Source organism: Podarcis gaigeae, assembly GCF_964106915.1.
Source record: "Podarcis gaigeae genome assembly, chromosome: 5".
Taxonomy (NCBI): Eukaryota; Metazoa; Chordata; class Lepidosauria; order Squamata; family Lacertidae; genus Podarcis; species Podarcis gaigeae.
The window spans coordinates 18895532-18909727 of NC_139681.1; the positions used below are offsets into that span (position 1 = coordinate 18895532).

At 40.6% G+C, this 14196-nt stretch overlaps 1 protein-coding gene and 1 long non-coding RNA gene across 15 annotated transcripts in view; both read right to left on the reverse strand.

Moving 5' to 3' along the window:
• KCNMA1 (potassium calcium-activated channel subfamily M alpha 1) overlaps positions 1 to 14196 on the reverse strand; it is a 545541-nt gene that overhangs the window by 380377 nt on the left and 150968 nt on the right. The window lies entirely within an intron of this gene.
• Positions 5777 to 11490, reverse strand: LOC310845287. The gene is made up of 2 exons (XR_014564616.1): positions 11307 to 11490; positions 5777 to 10729 (listed from the first exon to the last, which is right to left on the reverse strand). It is a non-coding gene; the product is annotated as an uncharacterized lncRNA (long non-coding RNA).

The following is a 14196-nucleotide window of genomic DNA, read 5'->3' on the forward strand; positions in this document are numbered from 1 at the left end:
TTTCTTTCACTGACGTATGGTCTGCAGCTGGAAACTCCTAATAGAACTCCCAGGTTGTTTTTAGAAAGAGATGCTCTAATCTTCATAACTGCAGTCCTTTGTTTGTTTGTTTCTGTTTTAACGGCAAACACCTTATATGCAGATCTGGCCAAGCTAATCACTTCGCAAGTTTACAGATCAATCCTATATCCAGCATGTCCTTGGCTATCCTGCCATCGCTGAGACAGAAGTGCAAACATGCTGGGAATATGGACTTGTGAAAGCACATCTTTATTTGAGACTGTCTTGCCACGTGGTGCCCAGAATCTTCCTTTATGCTGTGTGTTAAAGGATGAAAGTAAATAAAATCAAGTACAAGATACTCATGCATTCTAAAGCACTCATCTCTCAACTCCAGGTACATCTGAAATACATGTCAGTTAAATGGAATAGGGAGTTTAAATCAGGATCCAGCAGCTGAAATATATTATTGTGAGTCCACTTCTCTGAATGGAAACACATGAAAGGAGTCCATGTATTGTTTAGTGTGTCTTCCCCACTTCCCTGGGTCACAGCATTGGCCCATATAAACACTAAGACCACCTAGAGACAGCATACAGTACTGTTCTCCTAAGATAAGAAACAAACTACTAACAGTGACATCTAGTGACAAAACGGACCACTGGCTTTTCTAGGACAACAGGAAAGTGTTAAAACACAGATTCTTCTAAACAGCCAAGCACCTTGCAAAATATTCAAAGGCATAAAACACGTCGGTTCCATAAAACCAACCTGTTAAGCATAGTTCTATCCAAAGAAGCATTGCAAAATTCAAGACAGCAAACGGGCCTCAGATGAAAGGAACTGTACAGACTGTGGTTGGAGACATTTTCACCCAGATGGGTTTGAGCACGCACGTGCGCATACACACACACACACACACACACACATGGGCGTAGCCGGGGGCAGAGGGAGGGGCAGCTGCCCCCCAAAATCAATAAAAATCAGTAAAAGATATAGCAAACTGAGGTTCTCCCCCCCATAAAAGGCCTGCCCCACAAAAAATCCTGGCTACGCACAGGCACACGCACACAAGATTTGTGTGGAATGCAGAGACAAACACATAAAACATATTGCGACCCTCTGCTTGCTTGCTTGCTTGCTTTTTTTTTTTTTAAGGAGTTTCAGAACTTTGTGGCTTCAAATAAATTTATGTTATTATTAAGGAGCCTATTCAGTTCAACCCACAACTTGTATCTTTAACCTTGTTTGAATGTACTAAGGACGACACACAATCCAAAGATCTTTTAATGTATTTATTGTTGGCCGTGTGCCACTCAATTGTACAAAAAAGGAAAAACTTTTTTCTGATCTTATTTCTTCATGGTTGAACAATATATGGACTCTTGTATCACCAGAAAAGAGAGCCTGCCGTATTAGAGCCCTTAATGGTACCACAAATTTGGACTCCTTTTCACATGATATGGTGGTACTTTATATCACAGGTTAATGCTGAACAACTGCAACAGACATTACCAACTGCCTCTTTGGACATATGGAATATATAACTCCTGCCTTGGGATCGATACTAACACCTTTAGTATCTGTATTGTTAACTTATTCATTGAGTTTGCATCAATATCAAGACTGGTTCCTGTTATATCTATTTATTTTTCTGCTTTTTCTTTATGAGTATGATTATGTTTGTTCCTTGCAGAAACACCAGTGCAATGTTTTTCTGAACAAGGAAGAAAAATCTGAAATTATTGTATTGGCGGGGACTTTCTGGGAACCACACAAAAGAGCAGACACCCAGAGCGAGTGAGACCATAAAGAAAATAAGCTTGGGGAAAGTTCCCATAGCAGCGGGGGACCCAATTTACAAATGGAACGCACTCATCAGGAAGTGAAACATGTTCTGCTTCCAAGGCAAAATTCACAAACCAAAACACCAATTTCCGGGTTTGCAACGTTTTTAATCCAAGTTGTTCATAAACTAAGCTGTTCTTAAACCAAGGTTACCACTGTACAGATCTTTCCAAGTGCCTTTTTCAGAGATTTTGACTGGGCTTGTCAGGCTTCTCTTTGAAATCACATGAGACTTGTTGAAGACTGGGGCCCAAGAGAAGAATGATAGCCTGGCTGGTTCTTGGGGATCCTAGCAGACAAACCTGTTAAGAGATCTCTGCAGGTAGCAAACTTGTTTCCAGGCTGATGCTTATACAGTAGTACCTCAGGTTACAAACGCTTCAGGTTACAGACTCCGCTAACCCAGAAATAGTACCTCAGGTTAAGAACTTTTCTTCGGAATGAGAACAGAAATCGTGCTCCGGTGTACTGGCAGCAGCAGGAGACCTCATTAGCTAAAGTGGTACCTCAGGTTAAGAACAGTTTCAGGTTAAGAACGGGCCTCCAGAGCGAATTAAGTTCTTAACCCGAGGTACCACTGTATGTTAAACAAATGTTTTAAGTGCAGCACAAATGACTTAACAAATAGCATGCTTGCCGTGATGGCTACTTTCTGCAACCAGCGTTGCTGGCCATATGTCTCTGAATCCCAGCTGCTGGGAATCTTGGATGGGGAGATTCTTGCTGTGCTCAGGCCCTGATTGTGGGCTGGACAATGGGCATCTGACTGGTCACTGTGGGAAAAGAGTGCTGGGTGATATGGGCCTTTAGCCGGATCCAGCAAGGATCTTCTCATGTTCTTGAGGACTAATAGTACTGAGTGTGCTTTATCAACTCCAGCAGCTGCAACCTGTTGTAAACAGAGATACCCCGGGCACAGTTATCCGTGTTCTGGTAACTTCCCATTTGGACTACGAAGGGCTGAAAACTGGAAGCGTTAGTTATAGTGCAGAACACAGCAGCCATGATTTTGACTGGCACCGCTCACACAGGTCGTATCTTGCCAGAAATTTCACTGGCTGCTCTTGTCTGTTCTCTTCCAGACCTAATTAAAAAGTGCAGGTGCTCACATTTAATGCCCTAAATGGCTTGGGACCAGAGCATTTGAAGGAGCGCCTCCTCCCATAACAAACTTCCTAAGGTAAGGCCTACCCTGTGTGGGATTGCACTCCCTCTGAAGGAGGAGATACACAGTTTTGTGGGGCAGGGTTCTGAGTCCATCTCTGTCACTGGAAGCCCAGGCAGCCTTTGTGGCTAGAAGGACCTTCTACCTGCTGCAACCGAAGCAACAGCTGTGGCCATTCCTGGGCCAGGGAAGCTTGACCACAGTAGTGCAAGCAATGGCGACTTTGAGTCTGGATTACTGCAACACCACTCTTATGTTTGGGTTCCCTTGCACTTCAGCCAGAAGCTGCAGTTAGTGCAGAATGCTGCAGCACAGTTGCTGACAGGAATGAGACCCTGTCAGCACAGAACACCTCTGCTCAGAAATCTGAACTGGTTTGAGATTTGCTACCAAGCCAAGTTTAAGGTGTTACTGTTAGTATAGAAAGCCAAAACAGCTTGGGACCAATTTGTTTGTGGGATCGTGTAACCCTCATGGTGGATTTGATTTACATCAAATCGATTTAAATCATGATTTAAATCACTAGTCAGTAAGACTTGATTTAAATCATTTATTTATTTTTACAGAAAGAGTCATTATTGCTGGTATAATCTTAATTTTTACAACCAGATGAAGGTTTCATTTTTGGAATAACAAATTTTCAGAGTAGTTTTTACAGTTATATCAAAAATTACTGATTTGGCTATACTATTAGAAATACATAGATAATTATGAAATTATTGAGAGGTTTACTAAGCTAACTGTTTATATTTGGACAACTTTTCTGCTGTACTTTATTGGAAGGAGAAAAATAATCATTTCCTTAATAACAATTTAAACAATTTATTTAACTAAAACAATAACATTATAGCATATGTATCCATGTTTGTTAGGGACGTGGGTGGCACTGTGGTCTAAACCACAGAGCCTAGGGCTTGCCAATCAGAAGGTCGGCGGTTCGAATCCCCGCAACGAGGTGCGCTCCTGTTGTGCGGTCCCAGTTCCTGCCCACCTAGAAGTCCAAAAGCACATCAAAGTGCAAGTAGATAAATAGGTACCACTCTGGCGTGAAGGTAAACGGCGTTTCCGTGCACTGCTCTGGTTCACCAGAAGCTGTACACCGGCTCCCATGACCAGTAAAGTGAGATGAGCACCGCAACCCCAGAGTCGTCCACGACTGGACCTAACGGTCAGGGGTCCCTTTACCTTTATCCATGTTTGTTAACTGATGCAGTTAAATGGCTTTTTAAAAAAAGAAAACGTAGACTGAGTTTTAGCACACATGAAAAACTTAAAACAAATCCTTATTTCCTGATGAACAGCCTTTAGACTATAATGTAACTTAAATAGAAAACTATCTTTAGAAAGATGTTTCCTCCGCAAGCATTTTATTTAAAAAATCCAATTTAAATTTTTTAAATCCATTTTTTAAAAAAAAAAATCATTAATTTTTATCCACCCTGGTTACCCCACATATGCCCATTCAACCACTCCAATCTAAGGAACTGGCACTCTTAGAGAGGTGCCACAAAATGCTCATTCCGCAGTTGAAAAAAAACTTATATTTTAGTGTAGAACTACCTATGCTTTGGAACCCCCTGCCCAGTGACACCAAGAAGACACCTTTGCTTTAAAACCTTTAAATTAAAACCATTTGAACAAATTAAAGATAAAGTGAATTGGTTGCAATATTATCAAATTAATGAATTATATAAGAAGGATAAGAGAAATGGTTTTGCAACAGAAAAAAACCAAATTGAAAACGGAGTTGTTAGATACTAATGATAAGAATATGTCTAAAATGTACAGTTTGTTGTTGGAGTGAGCTACAAAGGATGAACAAGTTAAATCGGTCATGATTGATTGGGCAAGGGATGTGGGACATAATATAATAATGGAGGACTGGGAGAGGCTATGGAGGAAAGCGGTTAAGTTCACTGCATGTACGATGTTAAAGGAAAACATTATGAAGATGATGTATAGATGGTACTTGACCCCTGTAAAATTAGCAAAAATTTATCACAAAAGTGATAATCTTTGTTGGAAATGTAAAAAGAAAAAAGAAGGTACTTTTTTCCATATGTGGTGGACTTGTCCCAAGGTGAAAGACTTCTGGGAGAAGATTTATAATGAAATGAAAAAAATGTTGAACTATACATTTATTAAGAAACCAGAGGCCTTTCTCCTTGGAATAACAGGTTTAGAATTGCCCAAGAAAGATGTTAAATTATTTTTGTATGCCACAACGGCCGCTCGAATATTACTTGCTAAAAATTGGAAAACACAAGAACTACCAACAGTGGAAGATTGGCAGATGAAGATGATGGATTTTTCGGAGCTAGCTGACCTGACTGGAAGAATCCGCGACCAGAAAGAAGAGGAGTTTCAAGAGGACTGGAATAAATTTAAGGTCTATTTGAATAAATATTGTAATATAAAAAATTAGAAATTACTTGAAAGAAACAAATAGGCCTAGGACAAATTAAGTTATAATTAAATAAATGGGATTCAGAATGTCAAGAAAAGTGAATAAGATGACTATAATTGGAAATTGTTTTAGTTTAATAATGATATTGGAAAGCTGTTACTTTTAAATTACAAGGAAACTCAGAAGGGAGGGATTTGAGGAAGTCAATCAAGATGTTTAAAAAGTTGGATTTGTGAAGAATTAAGTTTGTTATTATTATCTATTTGTTTATTGTTTCCCCCTTTCCTCCCTCCCTTTTTTCTTTTTTCTTTTTTTTTCTTTTCTTCTCTTTTCCCTTTTCTGTTTTTGTGTATTAATTTGCTTTGTGGTTTGTGTTATTATGGTGAAAAAATTTAATAAAAAATTATTTAAAAAAGAAGAAGACGACACCTTTGCTGTTCTCTTTTCAGTTCCTGCTTAAAACAGAGCAGTCACAATAACAGAAAGGGCTTTTTCAGTAGTGACATGCCAGATACCAAATTAAAATTCACTTGATGAGCTAAGGAAACAGTAGCGGATAAATTGGCCTTTTTCATGCCAGCCAAGAGTAGCTTCACAATCCAAGACTACGGTTATATTTTCCCCCATATGAAGACAAAATAGAGTGAGCATCTGTGATAAGCACCAAGGCACTGGCAGCTGAAATAGGGTCAAAGGAGTGGCAAGATGCAAATTAAGAAATCCTGCTGCAATAAAAACTGCAGAGCAAGAATGCTTCTGCGTAACAATGAGTGCAAGACAAAAGGTTCCCTCTGTAAGACAATGTTAATTGAACACATTTACTAAGCAGACCATTTCATTGTCAGCAGAACCGGTTGTTCAAAGGAGGCCCAGGACAATGGTTAAGACACAGTCATTCCCAATTTCCACAGCACACTCACAAGTTCTCATGAGCCCCCCCCCACCTTTCTATCCAAATGAGTTAAGAATGTAATTTAGCAAATATTGTGGGAAAGATGCAGACTTTCCGAAAAATAATTTGTAGAAAGTGGAAATATTAGTAAAGTATCCTGTTTATGTCCTTTTTTACCGAATGTGCACATCCAACAAGTTAGATAGCCTTCTTTATTGTCATTATGAGTGTGTGTCATTCCATGTCAGTTCAACACGGTCATGCCACCCACCATCTTGGATTTTGATGAAACGTGGTGCACACCCTTCCCTTATGGTTGAAATAAACCTCCTTAATTTTCCCCCCTCTATCTCAAACGGTTTTAATTTTATAGCACTTGAAAGTTTTGTGAAATCTGTGTTTCTGTCCCTCTTGAGATCCTCGGCCTTGTGTGCATTTTATTTTTTTCTCCATAGCCAATGATCAGATCTCTTTGAAATTTTATACAGAGATCAATAACATGATGAGGATTTGAGGATTTTTTGGTGGAAAAACTAGGTTTAGAAAACCTAAATTTTCAGTGTCAGGGCATGATGCAATCAAAAGTTTTTGATGGTGGAAATTATTGCAAAGAACATAAATGTGCCATCAAATCTCATGTGCACCCTAATTTTCGTGGTGTTATTTAACCAAAAAAGGTGTGCATTACATTTGAGTAAATGCAGTATTAAGTGTCTCCTACTCATGCTAGCTTTGCATGACAGCTGTTAACTCTTAGTCAGAGGATTTTACATTATTTAGATCAGTAATTCTAAAAAGTATGATTAAGGACCATTTATTTTAGGCACTTTCAGATGGTCTCCAAGCCCACAATGGAAATAATAAAGACTTGAAGACTGACGCATTTCTTTGGAGCTTCCACTGCATGCTGAGGAGACAAGTCACTTTTCAATGCAAATTCGAAAATTTACCATGAAAAGTGGTTTGCCTTGTTCGCAGCAAGGAAACAGCCTTTCAAGCATATCCCATATGGTGGCTTTAAGATAAGAGTACAGTATGGGGAGATCTGCAAAGGACAAGCAAGCCAGATAGTGATCCTCAGTGCCATGATGGATTAAATAACGGATTAAATAATGCTACACGGAGCCAGAGTAGCTTTATATAATGTAAGAGTTCCAGCACAAAGCCATAACTACTCTGGCCCTCTCACCTCCGTCCGTAAAGAAAATCCAAGAGACAAATGGAAGGGTTACTGCTCTACGAACCACAAGAGATACCCTCTGACTGCCTGTTGTTCCAAGACAGGCGGTGAATTCACAATCAGCCTGCAACATTCCTGCCTGTTACGCAATTGCATTTTTGCAAGGGTATGCTAAATATTTAACTTTGAGATGGCTGCTTGGAGCAGTTTCAGAATAACCTTGCCATCTCTCTCCTTGAAGGTTATGAGACCGTGTTTCAAATCCCCATCACATAGCTATGTTATTTACATGCAGGTCTAATTCCTCCTCAAGCTGTCCAGCCTGTAAGCACAGCATGAAAATGGAAACTGATGAACATCTTCAAAGCACAGAGGAAAGCACAGCAGAAAGGTCAGCTGGCTAAGGCGCATATTCTGCCTAATTGTCTCAATGGAGTACACCTTTCACAGAGGAATTAAAGTTTCGAGTAGGGCTTCGCTATTAACACTATTATCCAAGGCGCCTACATGCTGGTTTAATAAACTGCACGTTCATTTCGATGTTCCCCTCCTCCCTTATTTATGATTGATGTGGTTGCATAAAAGTCTGAAAGAACAACCAATTGATAGCGAGAAGTAAGTTTACCACGAGCATATATCCAAATGTATTTATTTTTTAAAGTTCTGCAAAACTTTGCTACTGTAGTCTATCAATATTGTAGTCCAATAAAAGGTCTTGTTTTGAATTGCATCATTTGCAATCAGGAAAACAATATCATTACATTTTTATCCTTTCCACATGGATCAAGCTGTTGTCTTTCATCCATATTGCAAGCAATTCTGTTCAGCTTGACATCAATGGGATTATTTCACAGGAGCAGCAAGCACGGTATTTTGAATGCAAGCAAGTGCACACAAAATGAAAGCCGGACTCCCTTCTCTATGCAGCCCTAACATTACCCCTGGCAATAGAATGTCCTCTGGACAGCAGTGGGGGAATGTTGAGGTTTGTGCAGTTTAATAAACATACCAAGGGGATCTAATATTACCTTAATATTGGGGGGGGTGGACCATTAATCACATTTATTACTATATTGTACTTTGCCTCAGGCTAACATAATGTCCTGGGCCCTGGATCTTTTGCCTAAAGCTATCTGAGAATTCAAAGGGGAAGGAGCCCCATAGTGCAGGGAGCTGGGGGGCACTAGGTTGACAAAGGAAGGCTGTTGTACAGTATTGTAAACAATATTGAAGTGGGTATAATTTTTAACTAAAGGCTCAGGATCCAACCCAACAAAGTTCCAAAGCTTTTGCAAATTTTAATTTTACAAACTAAAAATGAAATCAATCAATCTGGAATTACTGAAACCATGTAAGGTAGTACAGTTATACCGCAGGTGTGGGGCTAAGCCCGAGAGACTGTGCCAATCCTAAGGTCATCTACTTAGTTCTTTTTTGAAATCTTTAAACTCGTGAAACAGGTTCCCACCCTCCCCTCTCATATTTTCCCATCAAAACAAAACCCCCAAAGAAATAAAGACAATGAGAAAGATGTACAGAACTCTTGATAGGATTCGTAACTGCTGAAAAAAAATCATGGGGAGAGAATCATTTCTTCCCCCTGAGCACACAATTTAAAGCATGAACTAATAAAAAGGGAGCATTGAAAGGCAAACAAGAGCAAGCCCAGCTACATTTAACAGCTCAAAAAAATTATTATCTTTGTAAACTGAATGATATATAAAACATTTAAAAGGTGACCTGTTTAGAAAAGCCCTTTTCACTTATTCCCCCCCAAAGGTTCACTTACAAAGCACCTTAATGTTTTTTTCTGACATTGACACAATTAAAAAGTAACCTTTTTACACAATTATGCAAGACACAAGAATGAAGAAGAAGAAGAATACTGTATTGTTAAAAAAAATTGAGGAAAGCAACCCCTAGCCCAAAGACCAGAAAGCCTTTTTCCATTCATACAAACTGGCATATATGCACTGGGAAGATGACAGTCAGATGAAGAAAACTGACTCCAGTATTTTGGCTGCCACCACTACCCATGAAAACATGCACTACCAGTTCTGTGACCCTAAAGAACAGAAGACCAGCAAGGGGAATAGGGGCTGTTTATTATGGACAAAAAGCACCAGAAAATGACTCCACCTAGAAAATAGGAACTGAGCTAAGACCACTTCAAACACCCTTTCATGCATTCAGTAACCATGCTGAGGAGGCAGTGGGATCATGTCCACAAGTCACTCACACACACACCCCTGTCTTTTCCACCTTAATTAACAGCAGATCCCAGTCCCCTCTAAATTTAAAATCTGTGTTCAGGGTTGTGTGATATATACTACAGGACAGGTATGACTAAAAGGGAAAGGGGGGGGGGGGGAGTCCCAGTCTGACACAAATATGAAATAGCATTTTTCGTGATCAATTCTTTGACCTTTGACCTCTCATATATTATAATAAGATACCCATATTTTGAAAGTGAACTGCTACTACAGCTCCTATAGTCCCCAGTAAAGGGAGAATTTAAGGGTTTGTCTTTGTATTTTCATTTTGCGACTGGACCTGGCAATAAAAAGGCTAGATGCAAGTGATGGGTTGAACTAGGACCACATTTTATTTAAAATATATCTGCAGGGGAAATGTGTGGGAACCCAATTTAACTTCAATCACGGGCAAGCCAAAAGGTACCCATTCCTTTTTTTGTGGTTTTTTTTGTTATAGCATTTATTAATTTTCCAATAAAAAACATCCAATTAACATATCAAATCACAATCCAATAAAAATAAAAATGATAAAATAAAATAAATCAATTTGTCTTCCAAATTATAATCTTGATTTTATGACTTCCCACAGTCTGAATCTCGAAGCATATCCAAATCTCAGTCCTGCCTCTCATCTCTCATCGATATTTTCATATTTTCATATCTCGATTTTACCTCTCCAAACTTGTCTCTGGCTCTGCGATCCTCAATCATGTCAGGTACCCATTCCAAGGGGAATAACAAGGCAAAGCTCCAAAGCCTGGGCCCAACCTTATGGTGAGCAGGGAGGTCTGCTTGGCCCACATGCTCCCAGCCCCACAACTCCAGAGAGATGTGGAAGTGGAGCCTCAAGAATGTCCCATGTCCAGGCTAAGAGACTCACAACTCAGAGCAGCTGACCTCCAAAAACGCCCTTCACCTTCAATGGGTGCTCACCTTCTGTAACATTCAGCTTTCATGCACTTTCCTGTGAATAAGTTATCTCCTGCTTGGATTACTGCAATGCGCTCTACGTGGGGTTACCTTTGAAGGTGACCCAGAAACTACAACTAATCCAGAATGCGGCAGCTAGACTGGTGACTGGGGGCAGCCGCCGAGACCACATAACACCGGTCTTGAAAGACCTACATTGGCTCCCAGTACATTTCCAAGCACAATTCAAAGTGTTGGTGTTGACTTTTAAAGCCCTAAATGGCCTCAGCCCAGTATACCTGAAGGAGCTTCTCCACCCCCATCGTTCTGCCCGGACGCTGAGGTCCAGCGCCGAGGGCCTTCTGGTGGTTCCCTCATTGTGAGAAGCCAAGTTACAGGGAACCAGTGGCACCCACCCTGTAGAACGCCCTCCCATCAGATGTCAAAGAGATAAACAACTACCTGACATTCAGAAGACATCTTAAGGCAGCCCTTTCCAGGGAAGTTTTTAATGTGTGACATCTTAATGTATTTTTGGTCTTTGTGGAAGCCGCCCAGAGTGGAAGGGGAAACCCAGCCAGATGGACAGGGTACAAATAATAAATTATTATTATTATTATTATTATTATTATTATTATTATTATTATTACAATGTGACCAACTTAAACATGTAGCCAAATTAACCAAAACAACCCTTTTAACACCACAAACCTCTACACATCAACACCCACTGAATTCAGCACAGACCAGACAATAAACCCTGCTTACTCAATATGCATGAAATGACTCAAAGAGGTGTGGCCAGGCTCATCAAGCCTGCGACCACATCTTCCTGATGCAGATGCCAGTATGTGCATATGTGCACGCCAAGCAGCCTTGCCCAGACACACTGTTATGTGATTGGCAGGACTTTAGTGGCTTTTAAAGATGCAGTTGTCTTGCAGTCAATCATTCAAATATTTTTGCCCTTCAAGTGCAATTGATTTTGTTCTAACCAATGGCTAAGAAGGGTGTGTAACCCTGGAGACTGTGCTGCCGCCTCTGTTCTGTTCTTAAAACAAACAAAGTTTGCTGACACAAACCCCTGCTACACAAAGGATAGACAATGAAACAAAATAATAATACCCCCATCTTCCCCCCCCCAACTGCAAGATGTCTATGATGAAAGTGTCTCTCACCAAAAGTAAACGAACTGTGAAAAATACTATGAACTTAAAGTGGAGACAACAGATGTACCTTTTCCTGTTTATCTGTTTGCTTTGTAACACACACACACACATAAACTTTAATTTAAAAAGCAAAGTTTGAAAACAGACAGTGGACTCATGGAAGAAACACAGAAGAACTTGATGACAGCACTATGTAAAAAAGTGAACAAAATTAAACTATTCCGCACTAAACGTCTGGGGTGCAAGCGGTCCTAATTATCGAAAATTCCAGGTCATACCTGAAATGATATTTGGAGTCTAGCTTTTAATTTATCGTTATATCCTCTGCTATCTGTCACTTTCACTAGTTATCTCTGGCAACACCATACAACAGCTGACCTGGGGAAAGGAATCAGCTGTTCTGTAAGCTTAATACCATATTATGTGTGGTGTGCTGACTGCAGACTTATTCATTAGGCTGAATTATTATGGTTTCTAAAGTGCTCACATCTCTCACTGGCACTCCAAAAATAATTTTAGATGGCCAATTACATACAGAAGCAGGCATTCTTTTGCAGTAATGCCAATCCTAAGGGGCTGGAAGGATAGGTATTGCAGTCAAAGACTTACCTCTCATTCACAGCTGCCTAGAAAGAAATGCCACTGTTTTTATTTTTAAAAAAGCAAACCTTGCCCTGTTCCTGCGGCTTTAACAGCAGCCAGACATACACAGAAATGGCAGGAGTATGGAAGTAAAATGGTGGGGGGAACTTCAGCTGCTTATTTCCGCAGTTCTGCTGTTGGGAGGCCCTAAAGCAAGCCTGGTTAAAAACAACAAAAACCAGCTAGCAACCTTATTCCATAGCTATTCCCATGAAATACTGACCTGGCCACAAGCAACACAAGCAGGGGAAGAATATGCACCTATGTGGTTAGCTTAATGTCAGGTCTCTCTTTGGTTTTTCCACAGAGCTTGACAGCTACTGCATTCCTTTCCAGGCAACTTTTCGGGGCGAACGTGACAGAGGAGGCCAGGGCCAGACGCGAAAGTGGTTGGATCAATGAATGTCAATTTTACTCAGTGCTTTTTTTCTTTTAAAAAAACGTGTTTAGGGGTACTCTCATTCCATCTGAGACTCAGGAAACACTGTGACAGGAAATGAGGCCGCCGATGGGAGTAGCAATGGAACTATGATGATTCAGCATCCTAGAGATTTAAATTTTTAGTTTCTTCTTCCATTAGATTCACAAAATGTTTAGGGTTATGCAAACCCTTGTGTCCCCCCAGAAAAAAAGGACTGATTTTACCCTTGTACAGTAAACTTGTTTGTGCACGCACACACACACACACACACACACACACACACTCCTCTGCATTCTTCATCCCTGCAAGCAAGAAATATTATCAGGGTTCAAATGCAAAATCCACCAAAGCAGAAATACTTGAGGAGGGTGCAAAGCAGGGTCAGGTGTGTGAGGCCTGGGAGAGGAGGTGTGGCCTTTGGGAGACCTGAGGGCCAGATAGTGAGGACTGCATCCAGCCCCTGAGGTTCCCTATCCTTGCTTTATTTATATAGCTCAACCATGTATGTGTGTGTTCATATCTATATTGCACTATAATACTCCTCCCTGTAGATGGACAGCTAGAGTGGCATCCCCCCCCCCAGGCTAGAATGTAGGAAATAAATTCATGAACAAAGGAACTCTAGACACCACATAGATGTTAAGGTCGTTGCCTGGAATCGGTCCCCTCTTCACCTCCTGAGAGTAAATCCTAACAATGAGCATGCAGAAAGATAAATACAGTTTACATGGGTTTTATCTAAGCAGCTTCGGTCCTGTATACCTGAAGGAGCATCTCCACCTCCATCGTTCAGCCTGGACACTGAGGTCCTGCTCTAAGAGCCTTCTGGCAGTTCCCTCACTGCAAGAAGTGAGGTTACAGGGAACCAGGCAGAGGGGCTTCTTGGCAGTGACGCCCTCCCATCAGATGTCAAGGAAATAAACAACCCATCTGACCTTTTAGAAGACATATGAAGGCAACCTTGTTTAGGGAAGTTTTTAATGTCTAATTTTTACATTTTTTTAATAAGCTGTAAGCCGCCCAGAGTGGCTGGGGAAACCCAGCTAGATGGGTGGGGTATAAATAATAAAGTTGTTGTTGCTGTTGTTTTTATCTAGCGATATTTAGTTTGCTCCCTATGAAGTTTAAGGTTGCCAGAAGCCGAGAGTTCGCCAACACATTTTGCTGACCACCTTTGTGCACAACTCTCCCCCCCCCCAACAACTCAGGTTACATACGTGTTGCAGAACACCCAAGTTTGCCAACAGCTTTGTCACTTTTGTGCTGGAGAACGCAGGCATCATGTCGCTCAATGGAGTAAAAATAGTA